We start from the raw sequence: 23,742 nt of genomic DNA, 5'->3' as shown, positions 1-23,742 counted from the left end.
TCATGGCCAACTCTTTGCAACCCTAGGCCAGAATTCTCTAGGCCAGAATATTGGAGTGGGTAGCCTTTCCCTTCTCCAGCAGATCTTCGCAACCCAGGGATCAAACCCAGGTCTCCCACATTGCAGGCGGATTCTCTGCCAGCTGAGCTATAAGGGAAGACCAAGAATACTGGAGTGGGAAGATCCAGCAGATCTTTCTGACCCAGGAATTGAACCAGGGTCTCCTGCATTGCAGGCGGATTCTTTACCAACTGAGCTATCAGGGAAGCCCTGTGGAAGACTGAGTGCCTACAATCCCAGAACTTATTGTTCTACACACAATTTCTCATTCCATTTTACACACAGAGAAACTAAGCTTCTGAAAGGTGAAATAATTTGACAGAATGAGAGAATATTTGACAGATTCTTATTACTAGAAGGGAAATTTTAACACACCCTTCTTAGAAATTAATAAAGCAGATATGGAAGAATATGTAATATTAAGTAACACAATTATGAAGTTTGAGTTAATACACAAACACACATATATAACAAGTCTTGGCACCCCCAAATATAGGACATACATTATTTTCAATCACATTTGAAACATTTACAAAACTGGAACAGAAGGCAAGTATCAAAGTAAGTCTCAATTTTTAAATAAGCAATATCATATTAATAACATTCTCATAAAAATGCAATAAAATACAAAGTAATAAAAAAATACCCCCAAAGCCCCATATACATTTAGACAAAAAACCCTTCTAAATGGAGTAAAGAAAAAATTTAATTAAAATTACAGAGTTATTATTGAATGACATATCAAATTGTAGAGTATAACTGATGTAATATAAGAAAATGTGATGCATGCAATATGAAACAAAATAGTTGAATATTAATATGTTAAACACTCAACTAAATAAGTTAGAAAAGAATCATGAAGCAAATCAGAAGAAAGTAGAAGAAAGAAATATCAAAACAGAAATTAATGAAATAGGAAACAAAAATAAAAATGCTTAATAAAGCCAAAACCTAATTTGATGAAAAGCTTAATGAAAGAGACAATATTCTGATAAGATTGAATAAGTAAAAAAAGAAATTAAGACCTGATCAATTTCATTATGATCAATGAAAATAGGATATTACTAAATAAACATTTTAGATTTCAAAATAAGAGCATGTATGAAATGTTTTGGGAGAAGGAAATGGCAACCCACTCTGGTATTCTTGCCTAGAGAATCCCGTGGACAGAGGAGCCTGGTGGGCTGCTGTCCACGGGGTCACACAGAGTCGGACACGGCTGAAGCGACTTAGCATGCATACATGCATTGGAGAAGGAAATGGCAACCCGCTCCAGTATTCTTGCCTGGAGAATCCTGGGGACAGAGGAGCCTGGTGGACTGCCGTCTATGGGGTCGCACAGAGTCGGACACGACTGAAGCAACTTAGCAGCAGCAGAATGAAATATTTGCTTTAAATATTTTGCATGAAATAAAAATTATGCCAATGAATATAAAAACTTTGATAAGAAATTCTGTTATTGTTGTTAAGTCACTAAGTCGTGTCTGACTCTTTGTGATCCCATAGACTGCAGCCTTCTAGGCTCCTCTGTCCTCCACTATCTCCTGGAGTTTGCTCAAATTCATGTTCATTGAGTCAGTGATGTTACCTAACCATTTCATCCTCTGCCACCCACTTCTCCTTTTGCCTTCAATCCTTCCCAACATCAGGGTCTTTTCCAATTAGTTGACTCTTAATCCTGTAGAAAAATACAAATTAACAAAATTTTATTCAAGAATGAGTTGAAAACATGGGTAGATCAGTAGACACAAAGAAATTCAGTCAGTATCCAAACTCTCTGCCACCAAAGACACAATCCCATATTCTTTTACAGGTAAGTTTTATCAAGCCATCATATAACAGGCAATTTCTACATCATATAAAATGTTCCAGAGAATAGAAAATGATGAAAGCTACCCAATCTATTTCATGTTCATAAAACCTTAATACCAAAACCAGACAAACTTGTTAAAAGATCAAAGATTATATGCCAATCTCACTTTTGATAAAGATCTCAAGAGTCCTAAGTAAAATATTAGTTAATTGAACTCAATAAGTGTATAAAAATAATATGATACAATCAAGTGGGCTTGTTTTCAGGAATTAAAGGGTAGTCTAACCTTAGAATATCTATTACTACAAATCACTACTTAAGCTGATGAAAGAGAAAATAATAAGTACTCATCTCAATAGTTTTAAAAAATCAAATGAAATTCAACCACTCTCTGAGGAAAAGAAAAACCTCTAAAGAAATCAAAATAGAGAGAAAAGTTTAATCTGACAATGATTTCTACCAAAAACCTACAATAAACATTATGATTAATGTAGAAGCTTTAGAAACATTTTCTTCAGTACCATGAACAAGATGAGGATAACTGCACTCCAAATTATTATTAAACACTGCATTGGAGAGATCATTGTCAATTCAATAAGACAAAGAATAGAAGTGGATTTAAGTGCTGGAATGGAAAAATGTCATTTAGACTACTTAATTGGTTACATAGAAAATTAAAGAGAATTTTTAGACAAATTATTTTAACTATTAAGGGAGTTCATGAATATTGCTGCATAGAAGATATTTTTTAAAAAGTCAATAACAACCTTATACAGTAGCAAAACTGATTAGAAAACATAATTTTTAATAGTTACCATTCACTGGCTAAAAATAAAGAAAACTGATAACATCAAGTGATTTGAGGATGTGGTACAACTCTTAGAACTTTGAATATATTGCTGGTGGAAATAAAAAATGGTATAGTCATTTTACAAAAGAGATTGGCAATTTTTATAAAGTTAAACATGTATATTTGACCCAGTAACTCCACCATAAGAATTTATCAAGGAGAGATGAAAACATGTCCACACACAGACTTGTCATGTGATGTTTCTAATAGGTTTATTCATTATAGCTAAAGCCTGACATAACCACAAGCAGATGAAAGGATAAACAACATGAGCTGGTGAATAGATCGCTCAGTCGTGTCCGACTCTTTGTGACCCCATGGACTGTAGGCCACCAGGCTCCTCTCTCCATGGGATTCTCCAGGCAAGAGTGCTGGAGTGGGTTGCCATTTCCTTCTCCAGGGGATCTTCCCGACCCAGGGATTGAACCCAGATTTCCCACATTCCAGGCAGACGCTTTAACTTCTGAGCCACCAGGGAAGCATACAAAAGAATACTACTCAGCAATAAAAAGGAAACTACTGACACAAACAAAAACATGGGTGAGTCTAAAAAATATTATTCTGAGTAAAAGAAGTCAGGCACAGAGATCTGTCTACTATATAATTCCACTTATATAAAATTCTAGAAAAAGATCAACTACTGTGAAAATCAGCCAGGGAGCCAGTGTGAGTTGGAAGAGATTCACTTCAAGGGGCATGAGGAAACTTTTTGGAGAGATGGAACTGTTCTACATCTTGATTGCAGTTACCATTACACAATAATATACATTTCTCAAAACTCATCACATAATTGGTGCATTTTATTGTTTGCGAATTACACCTTAATAAAACTAGTTAAAATAAAGCTACCATTCAGGACTTTCCTCGTGGAACAGTGCATAAGCATCCACCCACTAATGCAGGGGGTATGGGTTCAATCCCTGGTCGAAGAAGATTCCACATGCTGCAGAGCAACTAAGGCCCTGGGCCACGACTACTTAGCCTGTGCTCTAGATCCCAGGAGCTGCCGCCACCACTTAGCTCACATGCTGCAACTACTGAAGCCCGGGGGCCTAGAGCCTGTGCTCTGCACCAAGACAGGATCCCACTCACTGCAACTAGACAAAGCCCACATGCACCAACAAAGACCCAACGCAACCAAAAATAAAAAAATAATTTAAAAAAAGCTGAGTGCTAAGTCGCTTCAGTCATGTCCAACTCTTTGCAGCTCTATAGACTGTCGCCCACCAGGCTCCTCTGTCCATGGGGATTCTCCAGGCAAGAATACTGGAATGGGTTGCCGTGCCCTCCTCCAGGGCATCTTCCCCACACAGGGATTGAACTTGTATCTCTTATGTCTTCTGCATTGGCAAGAGGGTTCTTTACCACTAGCGCCACCTGGGAAGCCTCATATTAACAAGCAACAGTATTAACTTAAGTAACACTTTTAACAAAAGATGCCCATGATCTTTGTGGAAAATATTATAAGCACTACTGAAGGACATCAAAGAAGACTTCAATAAAAGGAGATACATACCATGTTTACATATAGAACAATTCATTAGCTTAAAGAAGTCCACAGTTCCAAAAATTTGCCTATCAATTCAAGGCAATTTCAAACAAAGTTCCAACAGGATTTTTCATGAAACTTAACAAGTTGATTCTAAGTGCATGCGTGCTCAGTCGTCTGACTCTTTGCCACCCCACGGACTGTAGCCCACCAGGCTGCTCTGTCCATGGGGATTCTCCAGGCAAGAATACTGGAGTGGGTTGCCATGCCCTCCTCCAGTGGATATGCACAACCCAGGGATCGAACCCACATCTCTTGTGTCTCCTGCACGGGCAGGCAGATTCTTTACCAACAGTGCCACCAGGGAAGCCCCAAGTTGATTCTAAAATTCATATAAAAATTGACACCAAAAATATCCAAGGCAATTAGGAAGAAGAATAAATAGGAAGTATTTATCTTACAGATATCAAGACTTAGAAAACTATAGTAATTAAAATAATGTGATACTTGCATAGAGAGAGACAAACAGATCAGTTGGAGAAAAGAAAGACCCAGACACAAATCTGAGAATACAATGGATACCTGAGCAATACGTGGGTTAGAGATGCCAACAGTTCTTACAGTCAGAAACCCATGTATAACTTACAATCGACCCTTCATATACACACAGTTCCTTCATATCCCTGGTTCCACATTCATAGATTCAGCCACTAATAGTGCGGTACTGTAGTATTTACTGTTGGAAAAAAAATCCACATATAAAAACTAGACCCATGCAGTTCAAACCCATGTTGTTCAAGGATCAACTGTATATGACAGAACTGGCATTGTAGATCATGAGAAGAAAGGATGGACTAGTCAATAAATGGTATAGAAATAATTGCTTATTAATACTGAAACAAAATTAATTCCTATATTTCATCATATATGAAATAAATTCAAGGTGGATTCAATAACAATGTTTTTTTAAAAAACTTCTAAAATTTAAACAAAATTCAGAATAATATATTAATGATATGGGGGTAGGAAAGGATTTTTTAAATAAGGCACAAAAACAATTTGTGTTTTTTGTGCCTTATTTAAAAAATCCTTTCCTACCCCCATATCATTAATATATTATTCTGAATTTTGTGAAATGTCATGTATGAAACGAGATGCCAGTCCAGGTTCAATGCACGATGCTGGATGCTTGGGGCTGGTGCACTGGGATGACCCAGAGGGATGGTATGGGGAGGGAGGAGGGAGGAGGGTTCAGGATGGGGAACACATGTATAATTTTTTTAAATTAAAATTGAAAAAAAATAAATAAATAAATTCTAAAAAATAAATAAATAAATAAAAGAGTTCACCTGAAACTCTCATCATAGTTACATTTTACAACTTATAAAAATACTGCCATACCAAGTAAATGTGCTGTTGGCAAACCATAACAGAAACAGCATGAATCTATTGACCTTCAGTAAACCTAGGTACAATAAAGACATGTCTATATTGATTAAGCTAGCAAGCTTAAGCTACTTTTAATACCAGATTTTATACTATACATAAAATAGATAACCAAAGAGGACCTAGTGTATAGCACAGAGAACTATACTCAATATTTTCTTTTCCCTTATAGGAAAAGTCTGAGAAAAAAAAAAAAAATTTGGCCACATCATAAAAAATAAAACCTTCCACTTTTCTATGCTATAAAACAATGCAATAAGCAAAGTTAATAGGTAAGTAACAGACTTGGAGAAGATATTTGCAACAAATATACAATAGACAAATACAGACTCCATAAAGGGCTACATTTATTAAACAACAATCCAAATTAACAATGGACAAAATACTGTTGGACAATACACAAAAAAGAAAACCTGAATGGCCAGTAAGAAGATGAAAACACACTTTTATCCTCACTAATAATCAGGGAAATGCAAATTAAATTAGCACAGAGATACTATTGCATCAGATTACCACAAATAAAAACATCTGCCAATACCAAATGCCAGCAAGAATGTGAGGAAACTGGTAATTGTTTAGGCTACCTGTGGAAATATGTGTTTGCATATCCACTTTTGAGAGCAGTTTGTTTGTACCTAGGAAATGTGAAAATAAAAATATACCCTGAGCCTGCAGTTCAACTCCAAGTTTCCTTTAAAAAGTACGAAAAACATATTCAAGAATATTCTTCACAATATTGTAATGGCTAAAGTTATTAACACAAATATTCATTTTTTCCTAGGCCAAAAAGTTACCAAGCTTTCAATATATAAGAATCTTCCATCCTTTTATTAATCTATCCAGTGCAACATCAAAGCAAAGATTTGAGAAAAATAATTTCAGTTGCAGGACTTTTATTCATAGCAAGTAAGTTACAAAGAAAACCCAACAAACCCACAGTATTCAGTACAAGGAGAAGCAAGACAAATCAACAATGAGTGAACGAAGTACAAGTATCAACAAGGATAGGTCTGAAGAAACAAATGTGAAGTGGTGGAGGTTGTAGGGAAGCAAGGAGCAAAATGTTATGCCATTTGTGCAAAATATAAAATACACAAAATACTATCGCATAGTGTTTACAGATACCTTCTTATGTAGTAGGATAAAAACACAAACATGGAGGACATACAACACCTTTAGGACAGTGGATGCCTCTGGGGCTCAAGAGAAACAGGATTGGGGACAAAAGGAATTTTTGTATGTATACAGTTTTATTTCTTAGAAAACAAATTGTAATGAAAATAAATAATGGCTTATCCATATGCCAGTACAGAATGTAAATGTTAAAATGAGTGAGGCTGATCTATGTATGCAGATACAGAAATATCTCCAAAATATAGTAAATTTAAAAGCTCCCTGAAACTATTATGTATTGTACAATCACTTCTGTGTAAATATGAGAAAATGTAAATGTATATATATGCTGGTATAAGCATAGATGAATAAAATTTCTTCAAGTACCCACAACAAAGTATAGTAGTTGCCTCTGGGGAGAGGGACTATTGGTCTGGGGTTGGCGGAAGCATTAGTTATACTGTTTTAATTATTCACCATGTGCAAATTATGTATTGTTCATTAAAGCTAGTTCTTGAAAAATTCATGAACTTAAAATCAAAGACCTGACACCTTGTATGATCCTTAGGTTGGTACTCTTTGTGTATTGAAGATTATGTAACATTTATTGAATTTTCTTTTAATAAAACTTTCTGCTGCGCCTTAGTGATGAGCATGCTGGAAATTAGAGGGGAGGTGTCACTCTGGTGGGCTGTCCAGCTGAAACATTTTTTTCATTTCCCTCAAGGCCAAGAGCTACATCTGAGACATCACTGGGTCTCTGAATACAGACTTTTGCCTGTGTTAGTAAATTATATTAATACATTGATTCCTTCATCCTCTCATTTGTTTACTTATGTGATGAATGTTATTAGAGAACAATTATATTTCACTGCAAACATAAAGCTTTTCAAGCACTTTGTCCTTTATGTAGATTTCTCTGGCATGGCCAGAGATTTAGGACTGCTGTTGTTTCTAGGCGAAATGTGAGTTGACATCAAATAACTAAGTCACATGTGAACTTCAGGGTTATGATCCACTTATATGTTTGCAAATACTTAGAAAAGTTATTTTCCTCCACAAATTGCTTTTGGCAAAGTTGAACAATGATGAAGGGACAAAATGGTCTTAGTGATAATGATAGTGATATTACCATTGTCTGAAGCCATTGCCTCCCTTGCTTTTCCAATAACCATCATTCTTTCCTGAATCAACGTAACTGCCTCCTTACTGGACTTCCTGTCTTGAGTCTCCTCCTTTGCCTCTAGTTTATTTGCATATCCACTCAAAGTATATAGTTTTCTAAAACATAAACATAGCTATGCCACCTCCCTATTAGAAACCCTTCTCACTGACCTCAGGATAAGGCCCACACTCTTCAGGTTGGTGTACAGGGCCCTCCATCTCCTATGTGTGCCTACCTCTCCAGCCTTCATTCCTGTCACTCTTTACTCTAGCATCTGACTGAAACTTATTGGCTGGAAAGCCTTCTATTCATCCTTCAAAATCCAGTGTGTTGTAAAGATTAATGAAATCAGAGAAATAAAAATGCTTTGGAAAAATTCGCAGAGGAGGGGCAAGGTATGGTTTGCAAACTTCATAAGTAGATGGGGACAGTGGTGGTGGCGTGGGATAACAGAAGCAACGGTAATATCTCTACAAGTGCTCTGTTTTGTATGACACTTCACAAAGTCATCAAAGAAATGAGAGAGGCCTCTCTAAAGAGTGTTATACAGAGTTTTACTACCCCACCCAATTCTTTTCTATATAGCCTGGAAAGCGTATAAACCTGCATTGAAAAATCTTACAAGGAGGTCAGATGCAATCAATCCACCAAGGATGAAAACATGACAAGGTAAATGGTTTTAAAAACTACTTCTGACAGCTTGTGTAAGAGGACTTTTGATTATAAAAACTGAAATCTAACTGTTGTGCTTTTAATTAGAATGTAGAATTCACTTAAAGTTGACTGAAGGCTTTAGGGAAAGGGATTTATACTGTTTTAAGGCTGCATTTAATGATGTAAAACAAGTAAGAGTTTTATTTGCAGTTTCAGAAATTCAGATATCTTTGAAGTTAAAAAGAAAGCTATCCTCAGCTTCTACTATCAGCAATATCATTAACACATCCCTCAAATATGATATTACTATGGAGTGTACAGATTTCTAGTTGTTAAAGTGTTTCCTGTACCTCATTTGAGTTCCACAGAAAGCCTGTGAGGTCAGCAGGTCATTCCCATTCAAAATAGAACAGTTTGGGATTTAGTAAAGGTAAATGACAGAGAAGGCGATGGCACCCCACTCCAGCACTCTTGCCTGGAGAATCCCATGGGCGGAGGAGCCTGGTGGGCTGCAGTCCATGGGGTCGCTAAGAGTCGGACACGACTGATCGACTTCACTTTCACTTTTCACTTCCATGCATTGGAGAAGGAAATGGCAACCACTCCAGTGTTCTTGCTTGGAGAATCCCAGGGACGGGGGAGCCTGGTGGGCTGCCGTCTATGGGGTCGCACAGAGTCGGACACGACTGAATCGACTTAGCAGCAGCAGCAGCAGCAAAGGTAAATGACACACCAGATTGCACATGCAGCAGGAGATGCAAGTCTAGAACCTAGATTTTCTGTCACGAGTTTCATTCCTTTTTCACATTGTATCTTCTCCAAGCTACTGCTTGGTGCTTTAAGCAACCTCTGGGGTCTAGCTTAAATGGATCATGGCTCTGACCTATATGACACGTCAGATACTCCAACTTCCAATTTCACACTATTAGTCAGCAGTCACTGAATGGAAGTTCAGGATGTCATAAGAATCTAACATTGATCTCTCAATTAAAAAGCAAAGTTCCCCTGGGAGCCAAACTTAAAGATAATTGGTTTTCTTAGTTGAACTGTATCTATCAGTCCCTGCTTGCAGAAGGTTGTAGGAGTGTTTAAAACACAGTTTTAAACAAGGCAAGCACTGTACTCTTTCTAAACCCAAAGGAGGTCACTGCAGGAGCTAAACATGCTTTGGTGACAACCACGTGAAAACTGAAAAAGCCTTTCAGGTGAAGTGCTCCTAGTTCTTCCTTTCTGAAGCTTGGTGGGCTCCAGGGAAGTTAGGGAGAAAAGTATAATTCTGCAGATATAAAAGGAAAGGTTGTAAAGCTATGATTCTTAAGGTCCTGTTGGATATTTTTAAAGGATATATATTAATGTCTCTTATGATGTTACTGGATCTACTCCTGGTCAGGCAACATAATGGGGGTACAGCAAACCAGCTACCTGTCTTAGCAATCTTCTCTGGTTTCTACTAAGTATTTTGGGCTCCACACACGCAGATGGAACAAGACAGGCTCTGAGGTAGCAAAGTGAAAATCTCTACCATGGGCTCATCATAGCCATCTAGAATGGCTTAACTTTCCAAACTCAAGTGGAAGGAAAAAGATGAGGTAATTATCTTGATAATCCCTATCCACACCCATTGCTATCCCCGTCTCCTCTTGTAAAAGATGATCGTTCTTTCTTATCTGAAGATAATGCCTCCTCTTGTGTATTTGCCCATCTGTCTGTCGCTCAGTCGTGTCTCACTCTTTGCAACCCCATGAACTATAGCCAGTAAGTCTCCTCTGTCCATGGGATTTTTTTCAGGCAAGAACACTGGAATGGGTTGCCATTTCTTCCTTCAGGGGATCTTCCCGATCCAAGGATCAAACCTGCATCTCCCAAGCCTCCTGCTTTGGCAGGCGGATTCTTTACCATTGAGCCACCTGGGAAGCCCATATTTCCCAATCTCGTCCCTTCTAGCCTCCTCTGAGACCCTCCTTACTCCATCAGTCATCCCTTTGCATGTCTTTCATATTTACTTCTCTCTGGACTTAGACTCTTGATGGAGTTTCTCCCTCATTAGCAAGCAAAATCAAGAATAAAGAAGAGTATTTTCTCTCAATTCTCTCTTCTACCTCTCCTTTTTTTGTTTTTGTTTTTGTTTGGCTCTCTCTCTCTCCTTTATTTCACCAACGGTCTTAATAAAAAAAAAACCACATCTGTTGTTATTTTACCTCCCCACCTCAGTACGGTCAGGATCCTTGTTTCAGTCCTCCAATATTCATGGCATCTTCTTTACTAACAATTGTCATGATTCTTTTCCTCACTTGGACTCATGACATCACTCTCTTTGTTTCTCCCACTTTAACTCATTTAAAAAAATTATCTGGAATTTCTTTCTCCAAAAATGTGTGTATGCTCCCCTCCTTTTCTGTCTTCAGCCTCCTACTCATTCTGTTCCAACAACCTTTCTGAAATCAATGGCCAACATGGTCCTTAGGTAACTGGACCTTTTCCCACATTATTCCCTCTGCCTGAAATGCCTTCTCTTTTCTTCTTCTAAGAAGATACTAGTTTTTCTGGACAACTACCATAGCTCTGAAACAGTTTACTTCATCCTACCTTCCAAATCCCTTTTTCCTAAAGCTGATTTTTTGTTACATCTTCATCATGGAGCTCTACCTCCCTTTCTGATATTTGTTGTCCAGCTCAGAGGATGGCAATGGCCACATGACTCCAATCATTCAGTTACTGGACAAAAATTCTTGGCTCATAATATGATTAGCATCTTGTAAATTCACATTTATTCCAATACACTTAAGATTAACTTTTTATCTCCAAGAGAAAGAATTATAATTGAAATACAAGTATTGATACAATGTGATGGTGTAGTAATGATCATATGCAGTTTTCTTATCTGAAAATCAGATGAGACCAATCAAAGACCTACCCCCAGATACCTCATAAAATTTTGGGGAGATTAAAAATAATGATGGTTCTCTGAAAATTATTAAGCTGCTGACACATAAGTTACTAAACTGAAGGGAAATCTTTCTTCACGTACTTACGTATCACACATTAAGGGCTGGACACTGAAGAGAGACAGAAAGAGAGCAAAAAACATAAGAGCATGGTATAATAGAACAAGAATTAGAAAATAAGACTGGGTATCATTTCTCAGACTGTTACTAAATAGATCTGCTGCTGCTGCTGCTAAGTCGCTTCAGTTGTGTCCGACTCTGTGCGACCCCATAGACGGCAGCCCACCAGGCTCCCCCGTCCCTGGGATTCTCCAGGCAAGAACATTGGAGTGGGTTGCCATTTCCTTCTCCAATGCATGAAAGTGAAAAGTGAAAGTGAAGTCGATCAGTCGTGTCTGACTCTTAGCGACCCCATGGACTGCAGCCTACCAGGCTCCTCTGTCCATGGGATTTTCCAGGCAAGAGTACTGGAGTGGGGTGCCATTGCCTTCTCTGAAATAGATCTGAGATCCTAAGAAAGACAAATTACCTACCTGAATTTTCTTTTTTAGTTACAAAATTAAAGGGTTGGTCAAATGATATTTTTTATGTCCTTTTTGTGTGGATCACAATAAACTGTGGAAAATTCTAAAAGAGATGGGAATAACAGACCACCTGACCTGCCTCTTGAGAATATGTATGCAGGTCAGGAAGCAACAGTTAGAACTGGACATGGAACAACAGACTGGTTCCAAATAGGAAAAGGAGTACATCAAGGCTGTATATTGTCACCCTGTTTATTTAACTTCTATGCAGAGTACATCATGAGAAATGCTGGGCTGGAGGAAGCACAAGCTGGAATCAAGATTGCCGGGAGAAATATCAATAACCTCAGATATGCAGATGACACCACCCTTATGGCAGAAAATGAAGAGGAACTAAAGAACCTCTTGATGAAAGTGAAAGAGGAGAGTGAAAATGTTGGCTTAAAGGTCAACATTCAGAAAACAAAGATCATGGCCTCTGGTCCCATCACTTGATGGCAAATAGATGGGGAAACAGTGTCAGACTTTATTTTTCTGGGCTCCAAAATCACTGTAGATGGTGATTGCAGCCATGGAATTAAAAGACGCTTACTCCTTGAAAGGAAAGTTATGACCAACCTAGATAGCATATTCAAAAGCAGAGACATTACTCTGCTGACAAAGTTCAAAGCTATGGTTTTTCCAGTAGTCATGTATGGATATGAGAGTTGGACTATAAAGAAAACTGAGTGCAGAAGAATTGATGTTTTGAGCTGTGGTGTTGGAGAAGACTCTTGAGAGTCCCTTGGACTGCAAGGAGATCCAACTAGTCTATCCTAAAGGACATCAGTCCTGGGTGTTCATTGGAGGGACTGATGTTGAAGCTGAAACTCCAATACTTTGGCCACCTGATGCGAAGAGCTGACTCATTTGAAAAGACCCTGATGCTGGGAAAGATTGAGGGCAGGAGGAAAAGGGGATGACAGAGGATGAAATGGTTGGATGGCATCACCAACTCAATGGACATGGGTTTGCATAGACTCCGGGAGTTGGTGATGGACAGGGAGGCCTGACATGCTGCGGTTCACGGGGTCGCAAAGAGTTGGACACGACTAAGGGACTGAACTGGAACTGGAACTTGTCTTTAATAAACAATAGAAGGAAGGAAATGGGAGAGGCGTATCATAGAGTCCCTCATTACAACTTCTGTTTCAAATATTCCCCAACTCTCTTGCCTCTCTTTTCTTCCATTGTTTCATTTGTCGACTTCCAAACCTGATTGAATCCAACTATTTGCCTACTCCACCCTAGCAGTCAAACATTTCCAGTAAAGATTGTCTAAAGAAGCAGTGCAGTTACACCTTAAACGTGTGCTCTCAAAGATTAAATGCCACTCAAAACTGCCTGCAAGTTTTAGTGTTTTTTCTAGAAGGATAGCATTTTCATTTGTAAATATGACTATTTTACAGCTTTTCCTCTGCCCTCAAACCTCCCATATGTCTTCCTTTATCTTCACTCTTACATGATAACATCTTCTTCTACTTCATTGAGAAAACAGAAACCACTAGAAGTGGAGTCCATCATCTTCTAAGATTAAATGTTGCAACTTAACTACATCTATTTACTCTAGCCTTCCTCTAAAAAGATGAAGTTTCCATGCCCTTACCAAAGTTTAAACCCTCCACTTCTGCTCTGTTTCCTGTCTGCTCTCACTTTATAGGAGATTTCATTCTTAAAATTACCTCCTCATTTACCTATGTATCATCAATAACCCATCTATGCTGGATCATTCTCATCAGCATGCGAAAGAGAAAGTCAATGCTTATCTCTCTAGAGTTACCACTCAATTTCCCTGTTCCCCTTCAGTCTCCACCACTTTACTGAATCTATTATCCATGTAACCAAACATAAGAGACTATTCTGTGTCTTCATCTTAACCCCATACCAGCTTTTAACACAATCAATAACTTTTTTGAAACACAGCTTCCGTTATTGTATTTCATCCCGGTTTACATCCCATGTCACTGATTCTTCCTTTTCAGTCTCTTATCCTTACTTTTCCTCCTGACAGACCTAAGAGAAAGAGGATCTTAAAGCTCAAGGTAGCACATTCTTGTGTATCTATAATCTCTCTGCAGGTCATCTTGTTCATTTTCATGGCTTTGAGTATTATCTATATTCTGATGATTCCTAAATTTGTATCCTACTCCAGCCATCTCATGTGGCCTCCACATTCTCAAATCCAGCTGTCTGCTTCTCCTTTCCACTCAGAATTCTCATAAACAAACATCATAAGCTTAATCCCTCCAAATTGAACTGTCTTTTCCCTAAACTTCTCTCTATATTATCACTGTTAAAATAAATGGAACCAGTTGCTCAAACCAGAAACCCAGGAGTACTCTTGACTTGTTAAAAAAAATTCTTGACCTTTTCACCATTTTATTTTAAGCACCTTTCAAAGAGTTTGGCATATAGTAGGTACTCAGTAAGTTTTGTTGCATGGATGAATGAATGTATTAGATGCCTAATATGGACCAGTGATTGTGGAAATCATGTTACACAGAATTCATATTCTGTTCTGTAGATGAGGGAACTGTCATCAGTTTCCTCATAATAACTGTGACTTATTCAAAGGCACACATCATTCAGTGGCAGAGCTGAAATTTGAATTTAGGTATGATACCATATCATATCCCTACCATTGTGCTTCCCAGGTAAAGAATCTGCCCACAATGCAGGAGACACAGGTTCTATCCCTGGGTTAGAAAGATCCCCTGGAGAAGGCAGCAGTAACCCACTCTGATATTCTTGCCTGGGAAATCCCATAGACAGAGGGGCCTGGAGGGCTACAGTCTATGGAGTCACAAAAGATTTGGACAAAATTTAGCAACTAAACAACAATGCCTACCATCACTAATTCACCCTCACTTCATTATACCTCCTCTACTCATGATTAGAGAACTTATTATCAAATAAGTTTTAAGAACTATCATTCCACGTTTGAAATGCATTTCATATAATTTAATTGGAATAGAATGTCTAAAACAGGAAAAAATTTGACCAGACTTTGTACAATTTACAAGTAAGTCATTCATAATATTCATTACTGGTGGTAACACCTCTAGCAGCAATAGAAACAACCAGAGTAAACTCTTCAAGGATAGAACATTTTGCCTCTATTAAAAAATAAATGCATATTCATGTGTCATAATCATGGTCTCAAAGGCCCATACATTCTATATATGTAGGGTATGAAGGGATAATTGAAGTCATAGATTTAACTTTCCAAATGGCCTCTGGGATTGTGGTGAAATTTATTAATTAAAAATCTTGAACATCCAGGAAGAAGCCAATTATGCTTGATATATATGATGCCTCTAAGCAGTTTGATTTTTTTCTAAAAATAGAATTTGATCAATGATCGTTCTTTCTTTCTTTTTTTTAGATCCAAGTCATGGCTAGCAGTGAAGAAGAAAATATGACTCAAATTTCTGCATTTATCCTTTTGGGTTTTGGGAATCTCCATGGTGTTCAGTATCTTCTCTTTGGGGTATTTTTGGTCATCTATGTGCTGACTCTTTTGGGCAATATTGTAATCTTAACTGTGGTTTTGGCTGATCTCTCTCTTCATTCTCCTATGTATTTCTTTCTTGGCCACTTCTTCTTCCTAGAGATTGGCTACACCACTACCATTGAGCCGATGATGCTGAGGACATTGCTGTCAGATCATGTGCCTATTTCCTTCCCTGATTGTGCTTGCCAGTTTTATTTTTTTGCTGCTCTGGTAGCTACAGAATGCTTCTTACTGGCTGTAATGTCTTATGATCATTTCATAGCCATCTGCAACCCATTGCATTATTCCAGCCTCACGGACCACTGGGGTTGCTTACAGCTAGCTGCTGCCTCTTGAGTGGCTGCGTTTCTGGCACCCATCCTTCTCATGGTCCTCATTTTTCAGTTAACATTCTGTGCTGCCAATGAGATTGACCACTTCTTCTGTGATCTGAAGCCCATCATGAAACTGGCCTGCACTGATACACAAATAGCTGAGATAACCTCTTGTATATGCACCTCTTTATTTGCCCTTGACCCGTTTCTGCTAACTCTGGCTTCCTATACTCACATCATCTCCCCCATTATGAAGATTCCTTCTGTCACAAGAAAACAGAGAGCCTTCTCTACCTGTTCCTCCCATCTGACAGTAGTCAGTATGTATTATGGGTCTCTGGGCATTGTCTATGGATTTCTATCAGGGCCTCAGAATGAAAACTTATTGAAGTTGCTTTCCCTTTTGTATACAGTGCTTACACTTGCTCTCAACCCTATTATTTACACTCTAAGGAACAAGGATGTAAAAGTAGCTCTGAGAAAATTGGTATAATGATTTGTGAAAAGAAAGGTTTAGCTCTTGGTACTTTCTAAGAATCCCAACAAAGTGAAAATCTTTCTACAGGGTCAAGAATAGTTAATGTGAAATTGATGGATTTTCCTTTGTCCCATGAACTTTCTCCACATTAATGAACAGGAAGGGTACGAAACTTTCTTTTGTTAAATACTTTGTAGGTACTAGGCACTATACTATTCTTTGCAAGGATTGTTGTACTAATCCCTCATGGCAACATAGTAAGGTAGATATTGTTATTATCCCTACTTTATATATATCACAACTGGGTCCTAGAGATTAATTCACCTGCTCAAGACTATCCAGCCAGACAGTAATGCAAACAAAATATGAATTTGAGCCCAAAGTTTGTTTAACACCAAGTCTTTGATCTTTCCACTGAGGGTAGCCCAGAATCCTGAGGTGTCCAAAATGGTTGTCTTCAACTATGGAAGATATTACTGCAGATGACTTTTCTTGAGGGAGCATGAGTTAGATGTTAGGTGAGAAGAAGAAGAGAAGTAATAAAATGCAATCAAAATCCCAGTGTGTCTCCTTTTCCTATCTAAAGTCTGGATAAAAATGCATGAGATAGAAATGTAACGGGATTAAAATTGGTTTGAGTTTTCATTTCAGTATCATTTTATTAGAACAAAAGATTAAAGTCAACCTTACTGGTTCAATAAATCGAACCACATCCAAATAATGTAATACAGTACACTCATAAACAAACAAAAACAAGATGAAAGAATGAATCAGCTCTACATGTGCTGTTATGGAAAGAGCGCCAAGATCTACTACATGGACAAAAAGCAAGCTGCAAAATGCAATGTGTATAGTATGACATCGTTTGTGTAAATAGAAAGTAAAGAAAGAATATGTGTACTTAGTTGTGGATGTATAGACTGTTCTAGAAAGATGCATATGAATTTGGTGATCTCAACTGCTCTTTGGTAGAAAAATAAATGCAGGGGAAATGTAATTTTTGAGGTAAGAATCATGTAAAGAATTCATGTTGATTTATGGCAAAACCAATACAATATTGTAAAGTTAAAGAATAAAATTAAAAAAAAAAGAGTAAAAAAGAAAAGAAATTACCTTTTGAAAATTCACCAAATTTAACAAATCCTTGTAAATTATACAAATGGCAAAATTGTTAAGCATGAAGTACTTCTAGATACTTCGGAGGCTTCTCTTCTCTCACAAGTCAGTTATAATCTCTCTACGGGCAGGCACCTTGTCATTATTACTTTTGCATCTCCCTCATGCTGCTGCTGCTGCTGCTGCTGCTACTAAGTCGCTTTAATCATGTCCGACTCTGTGCGACCCCATAGACGACAGCCCACCAGGCTCCCCCATCCCTGGGATTCTCCAGGCAAGAACACTGGAGTGGGTTGCCATTTCCTTCTCCAATGCATGAAAGTGAAAAGTGAAAGTGAAGTCGCTCAGTCGTGTCTGACTCTTCGCGACCCCATGGACTGCAGCCCACCAGGCTCCTCCGCCCATGGGATTTTCCAGGCAAGAGTACTGGAGTGGGGTGCCATTGCCTTCTCCAATCTCCCCCATAGCACCCTAAATACCAAAAATGTGCACAGTATAGATGTTTAATTTAAAAATTGTTACTATCATCCAGGATAGGGGAACTCAACACCCAGTTAGCATAGCAATTTCTAATAACTTGATGCATTCCCATTTGTAGAAAGGAAAACCCAAGGGGAAAAGTATGAGCTGTGCATGTGATGTTCTTCTTAGGCCACCATAGCAGTGCAACATTAAAGGCTGGCAAGGGGCTGGGCATGAAGTGAGAATGGTTTCTTAGGCTCTTCCTTGCACTATCACCAAGGTGCTCTTCCTTATAATGGAAATTTGTTCACATCCCTTCTGTGTTTAATCAACTTCTGACACAAGGATTGCCAATGAAGATCAGAATAAAGATCTCACACAATTTATGACTCCATGACTTGGCATACATTGTTTCCACTTTTGTCTCTGCCTCACCTCTCCTTGGTTAACTTGTTTTCATACTTCAAGGTTCAACTCAAATATTAAATGTCAAAGAGTCACAAATTCCATGATGCATTACCTGATTTTTCACCAACCTCTGTAAAGGTATGCCTTCATTTTTACTTGGCTACTAAAGCACTTTGCATATATTTCTATTTTAAATTGACCAGGTTATACAGTAATATTTTCCATACATTTCTATCTCTCCACTTAATAATGAATTCTTTAAGACAAAGAACATGTCTTATTCCTTTCTGTCTCTACCTCCACTTTCACCTCTAGCTTTTTCCAGCACCTAGAATGGGGACTAAACAAAGGACAGACATTCAAATAAACATTTAAAAATAAATACAATTATTAAATGACTTGTATAAAGTCACACAGTTAGTTAGGGAATGGGTCACACAGCTGACATCTAGCCAACTGTTCTTCTGTTATATAATGCTGCTATTTTTCCAGTTCTAAAAGTCTGAAATTTGCTTTGGTGCAAATTTGACAGTAGAATTTGCGGTGAGGACTGGGAAATCTTGAACATTTCTTCTTAACGTCACAGGCAAGCATTATCTTGAATTCTTAGAAAGGCAATGTAATTAATTAACTAGTGGGCTTCCCTGGTGGCTCAGATGGTAAAGAATCTGCCTGCAGTGCAGGAGACTCAGGTTCAATCCCTGGATTGGGAAGATACCCTGGAGAAGGGAATGACTACCCACTCCAGTATTCTTGCCTAGAGAATCCCGTGGGCAGAACAGCCTTGAAGGCTATGAGAAGACAGCGTGATTAATTAATTAATTAATATCTTTAACACAGTCATTCAAAAGAAATTTAAATATAAACACCTACTATGCATATGGTACCTTTGTGAGCACAAAAAGAGTAAGGTTCATCTGAATTTACCATGAAAACTTTCCAGTCTAACCAGTAGAATACCTACACAGTTCCAGACATACAGCTCTCACCCAGTAAATGTTTGTTCAACTAAACCAAGCCAGTTCCATTCAGTTCAGTTCAGTCGCTCAGTCGTGTCCGACTCTTTGCAACCCCATGAATCGCAGCATGCCAGGCCTCCCTGTCCATCACCAACTCCCGGAGTTCACTCAGACTCACATCCATCGAGTCGGTGATGCCATCCAGCCATCTCATCCTCTGTCGTCCCCTTCTCCTCCTGCCCCCAATCCCTCCCAGCATCACAGTCTTTTCCAATGAGTCAGCTCTTCGCATGAGGTGGCCAAAGTACTGGAGTTTCAGCTTTAGCATCATTTCTTCCAAAGAAATCCCAGGGCTGATCTCCTTCAGAATGGACTAGTTGGATCTCCTTGCAGTCCAAGGGAGTCTCAAGAGTCTTCTCCAACACCACAGTTCAAAAGCATCAATTCTTCGGCGCTCAGCCTTCTTCACAGTCCAACTCTCACATCCATACATGACCACTGGAAAAACCATAGCCTTGACTAGACGAACCTTTGTTGGCAAAGTAATGTCTCTGCTTTTGAATATGCTATCTAGGTTGGTCATAACTTTTCTTCCAAGGAGTAAGCTTCTTTTAATTTCATGGCTGCAGTCACCATCTGCAGTGATTTTGGAGCCGAAAAAAATAAAGTCTGACACTGTTTCCCCATCTATTTCCCATGAAGTGGTGGGACCGGATGCCATGATCTTAATTTTCTGAATGTTGAGCTTTAAGCCAACTTTTTTACTCTCCACTTTGACTTTCATCAAGAGGCTTTTTAGTTCCTCTTCACTTTCTGCCATAAGGGTGGTGTCCAAGGGAAGATCGAATGCCTGACTTTCTGGGAATGGAACCGGCCTCTGTTGAGAAGATCATCAATTTCTAATACCTGTATTCCTAAATCTGGAGTCACAGGTATCGTAGATATGTGAATTGTAGGATGCTTTGGTGGGAGAGAAGTATGACGAGAACAGAGAGAGGGATATTTCCACCTAGAAAATTTGTCATTGCCTCCTCTGCAACACCAGTGACCATCTGCCAATAAGAAGGCAACACATCCATGGAGAGCAGCAATTAGAGCTAATTGGTTTTCTTCCCTTTAATACCTGAGACAGGGCCCCATTGAGATCAGGTAAGGAAATCTATTAAAGGCAAGCTGTTCTCTGCATATTACTTAATTCAAAGTACTTAAGGAGGCTGATTATAAGCCATGCTCTCCAAGGATAACTGAAGCACTAAATGGTGGTTTGTGTGAGTTTAAGGACTTGATTCTTAAACCAGAATGCAAATAGGAAATCCTTTGAGGAAAAACCTGAATTAGAGTGTGAAGGTATTGCCTTAAGAAAGGATACTTTTTAACAAGCCAGCCACAGTTCAATTTAGCCTGCATGAAGTCAAGTGAAGTGAAGTGAAAGTTGTTCAGTCATGTCCGACTCTTTGCGACCCCATGGAGTATACAGTCCATGGAATTCTCCAGGCCAGAATACTGTAGTGGGTAGCCTTGCCCTTCTCCAGAGGATCTTCCCCACCCAGGGATCAAACCCAGGTCTCTTGCATTGCAGACGGATTGTCTACCAGCTGAGCCACAAGGGAAGCCCCTTTGACATGAAGTCAAACATCTAGATAAAAGTGAAAAATTCAGGTAAATATTCAGTTGTAGGGGCACTGCATGTGCAAAATTTCCAGGTGCTTATTTGTGTTTTTCACCATCTGAAAGAATTATACTATTCAATCACGCTTACAAGAATTGGCTCACCACTCAGACTAGCTTCTGAGTCTTGGCTCTTTGACCTTAGACTAGTAAATTAGACTCCCTGATCTTCAAATCTCTCATGTGAAATGAAATGAAATGAAAATGAAAATATTGGTATCTACCTTAGCTCACTCAGTAAGCTATTATGAGGATTAAAAGAGATAACACTTGTAAAACCCTTGGCACGTAAATACTCAGTGTGTGTTATTATTTTAGTAGTTATCATTTTGATAATGATCATTGTTATTGAATGTCATTTGGCCTTTTCCTGCTTTGAAACAGTAAAGAAATATTGGTGAAAGTGAAAGTGTTAGTTGCTCAGTCACGTCCAACTCTTTGCAACCCCATGGACTGTAGCCCACCAGGCTCTTCCGTCCATGAAATTTTCCAGGCAACAATACTGGAGTGGATTGCCATTCCCTTCTCCAGGGGATCTTCCCAACCCAGGGATTGAACCTGGGTCTCTTGCACTACAGGCAGATTCCTTACCAACTGAGCCTCCAAGGAAGTCCAATATTGACCAAGGAGGTATCCAAATAATCATACAGTAGTCTGACAGCTGAAAGCAGAAGCTAGAGACCAAACTTCTGGGGCTTCTCAGTTTTGCCATGGCCTCAGCTTACTATCACCTTTGGCAAGCAAAATACAAGCTGGGCACCAAAGTTATATATTAGTTGATTAAGCAGCTTCTGGAAGCTTTGGGTCCTGCTGTCCAGCAGCTGGCTTTTAATGGCAGCCCAAACAATAAGACCAGACTGGATCTACCTTATTCTTTTGCAAGAACCATATTTCCTTTGATATTACTTAATTTCCGTGTTTCCCTTACTAAAATCCTTCTGACAACAACAATTAATATGATGGGACACAAAGCAGGTGTATAATAGGAATAGGCTAATGGAAAATGGACTTATTGTACTGCTAGGAGTTTAATTCCAGCTTAATCACACACAATTATTCTATGTTCTCTGGCCACATATGAGATCCTCTTTCAGTTTCTTGAATCTGTAAAAAGTTTTCTGCCTCAGAATGCTCATATATGCTATTTCCTTTGCTTTGAATGCTCTTCCTCAAAACTTGACTGAGTCAGATCCTTCTTATCCTCTGTTCTCTCCTTAAATTGACATCAGATAAGACACTGCCTGGCCACTCCATCTAAATTAACTTCTCTGCCAGCACCATCACCCTCATCTGGTTAAACTTCATTTCAATATCTCATCATTTACCTTAGCACCTAGCAAAGTTGTATATTTCTGTTTTTCATGCCTGTCTCCTGGAACCTCTGTGCCTGCCCAATAGTAAGCACTCAATGCATATTTGATGAATAAATGAACAAAGGCTTTTGGGAACCTCAGTCCTTGGTTGGTCAATGGGTAAGATATTCAGAGGTTGTAGTTTTGATAAATGAGTAGCTAAGGAGGGTTTGAAACATATCCACAAATTCTTTGATATTCCTGCCATCAAAAGATAGGAGTGATGTTCTCTTCTTAATCTCAAAGAGCTTATGACATCCTGGGCCAACAGCGTATAACAAAGGCCCCTGGGCACAATAGTAACACCCAGAATACAGGGAGTGACTTCCAAGGCTGTGACATGAAATGGGATTCAGCTTTTGATTTGTTCACTGTAAGCTTTCTTTCGGTACACTTAGATAACATGTAAGAAGTCTGACTCTCTTGGGGTCATCATGCGGAGAAGAAGACTAAGTCATATGGAGAAGCCACGTTAGAGGGGTTCTGGTTAACAGTCCCTAGGGAGACAGAAGCAATAGCTATACAAGGCCTATAGGGTATATTAAATATCTTCAGTTCTTTGACAGTCCTTCCACTGAGAGGTGGGATCTATGTCCCTTCTTTTGAATATGGAAGACCCATGAAAGCTTGGATCAGTGGAGCATGACTGGAGCATTAACAGTGGGTGACAGTGACAACCAGCCTCAGCTGTCAGATATGTGAGAGAAGATACTTAGAGATGATTCCACTTCCTAACTCTTTGGTCTCCTCCAATCATAAAGTTTTTTCAAGCTGAGGGCCCAGACTTTTAGAGGCAGAGACACTCCATCCCTGCTATGATCCCTCCAAATTTTTGACCCACAGAATTCATTAACATAATTCAGTTGTTGCTTTATTCCACTAATTTGTGGAGTGGCTTGTTATGAAGCAGTGATAACTACAATTGTGGCTATGGAATCCATGCTATTTTAGGAAGCAAAAAGTAGGCTCAGAAAATTCAGCTATATGGAAAAATATTTCTGGAACAACACTGAATTTTTAAACACATATCATTTAGTACATTGCTACACTCACTTGAAGACCTTTTCCTCAAAATCTTCCCTGACCTCCTAAGCAAAGATGTGTACTTTGTCCATCATGGGAGCTACCACTGTGTTGAGGATACAAGTCTATTAGTACTCTTGTCATACATGTTGCACATGTTCTCTCCCCTCCTAAAATACTTTGTTTATATTACTTCTGCAAGGCACTGGAGGTTCAGTTAATACATTTTTGGTGATTAAATGAAGTTTCTAAGTACCATATTAATCTAGTCTTACCTGGTCTCCTCTAAATGCCAGGTTTCACTGTGTACCAAGTCAGCACCAACCTCCCTCTAACAAAATTGGAATATA

This window comes from Bos indicus, chromosome X, assembly GCF_029378745.1.
Source record: "Bos indicus isolate NIAB-ARS_2022 breed Sahiwal x Tharparkar chromosome X, NIAB-ARS_B.indTharparkar_mat_pri_1.0, whole genome shotgun sequence".
In the NCBI taxonomy this organism is placed as follows: domain Eukaryota; kingdom Metazoa; phylum Chordata; class Mammalia; order Artiodactyla; family Bovidae; genus Bos; species Bos indicus.
This window is presented reverse-complemented; position numbering follows the sequence as displayed.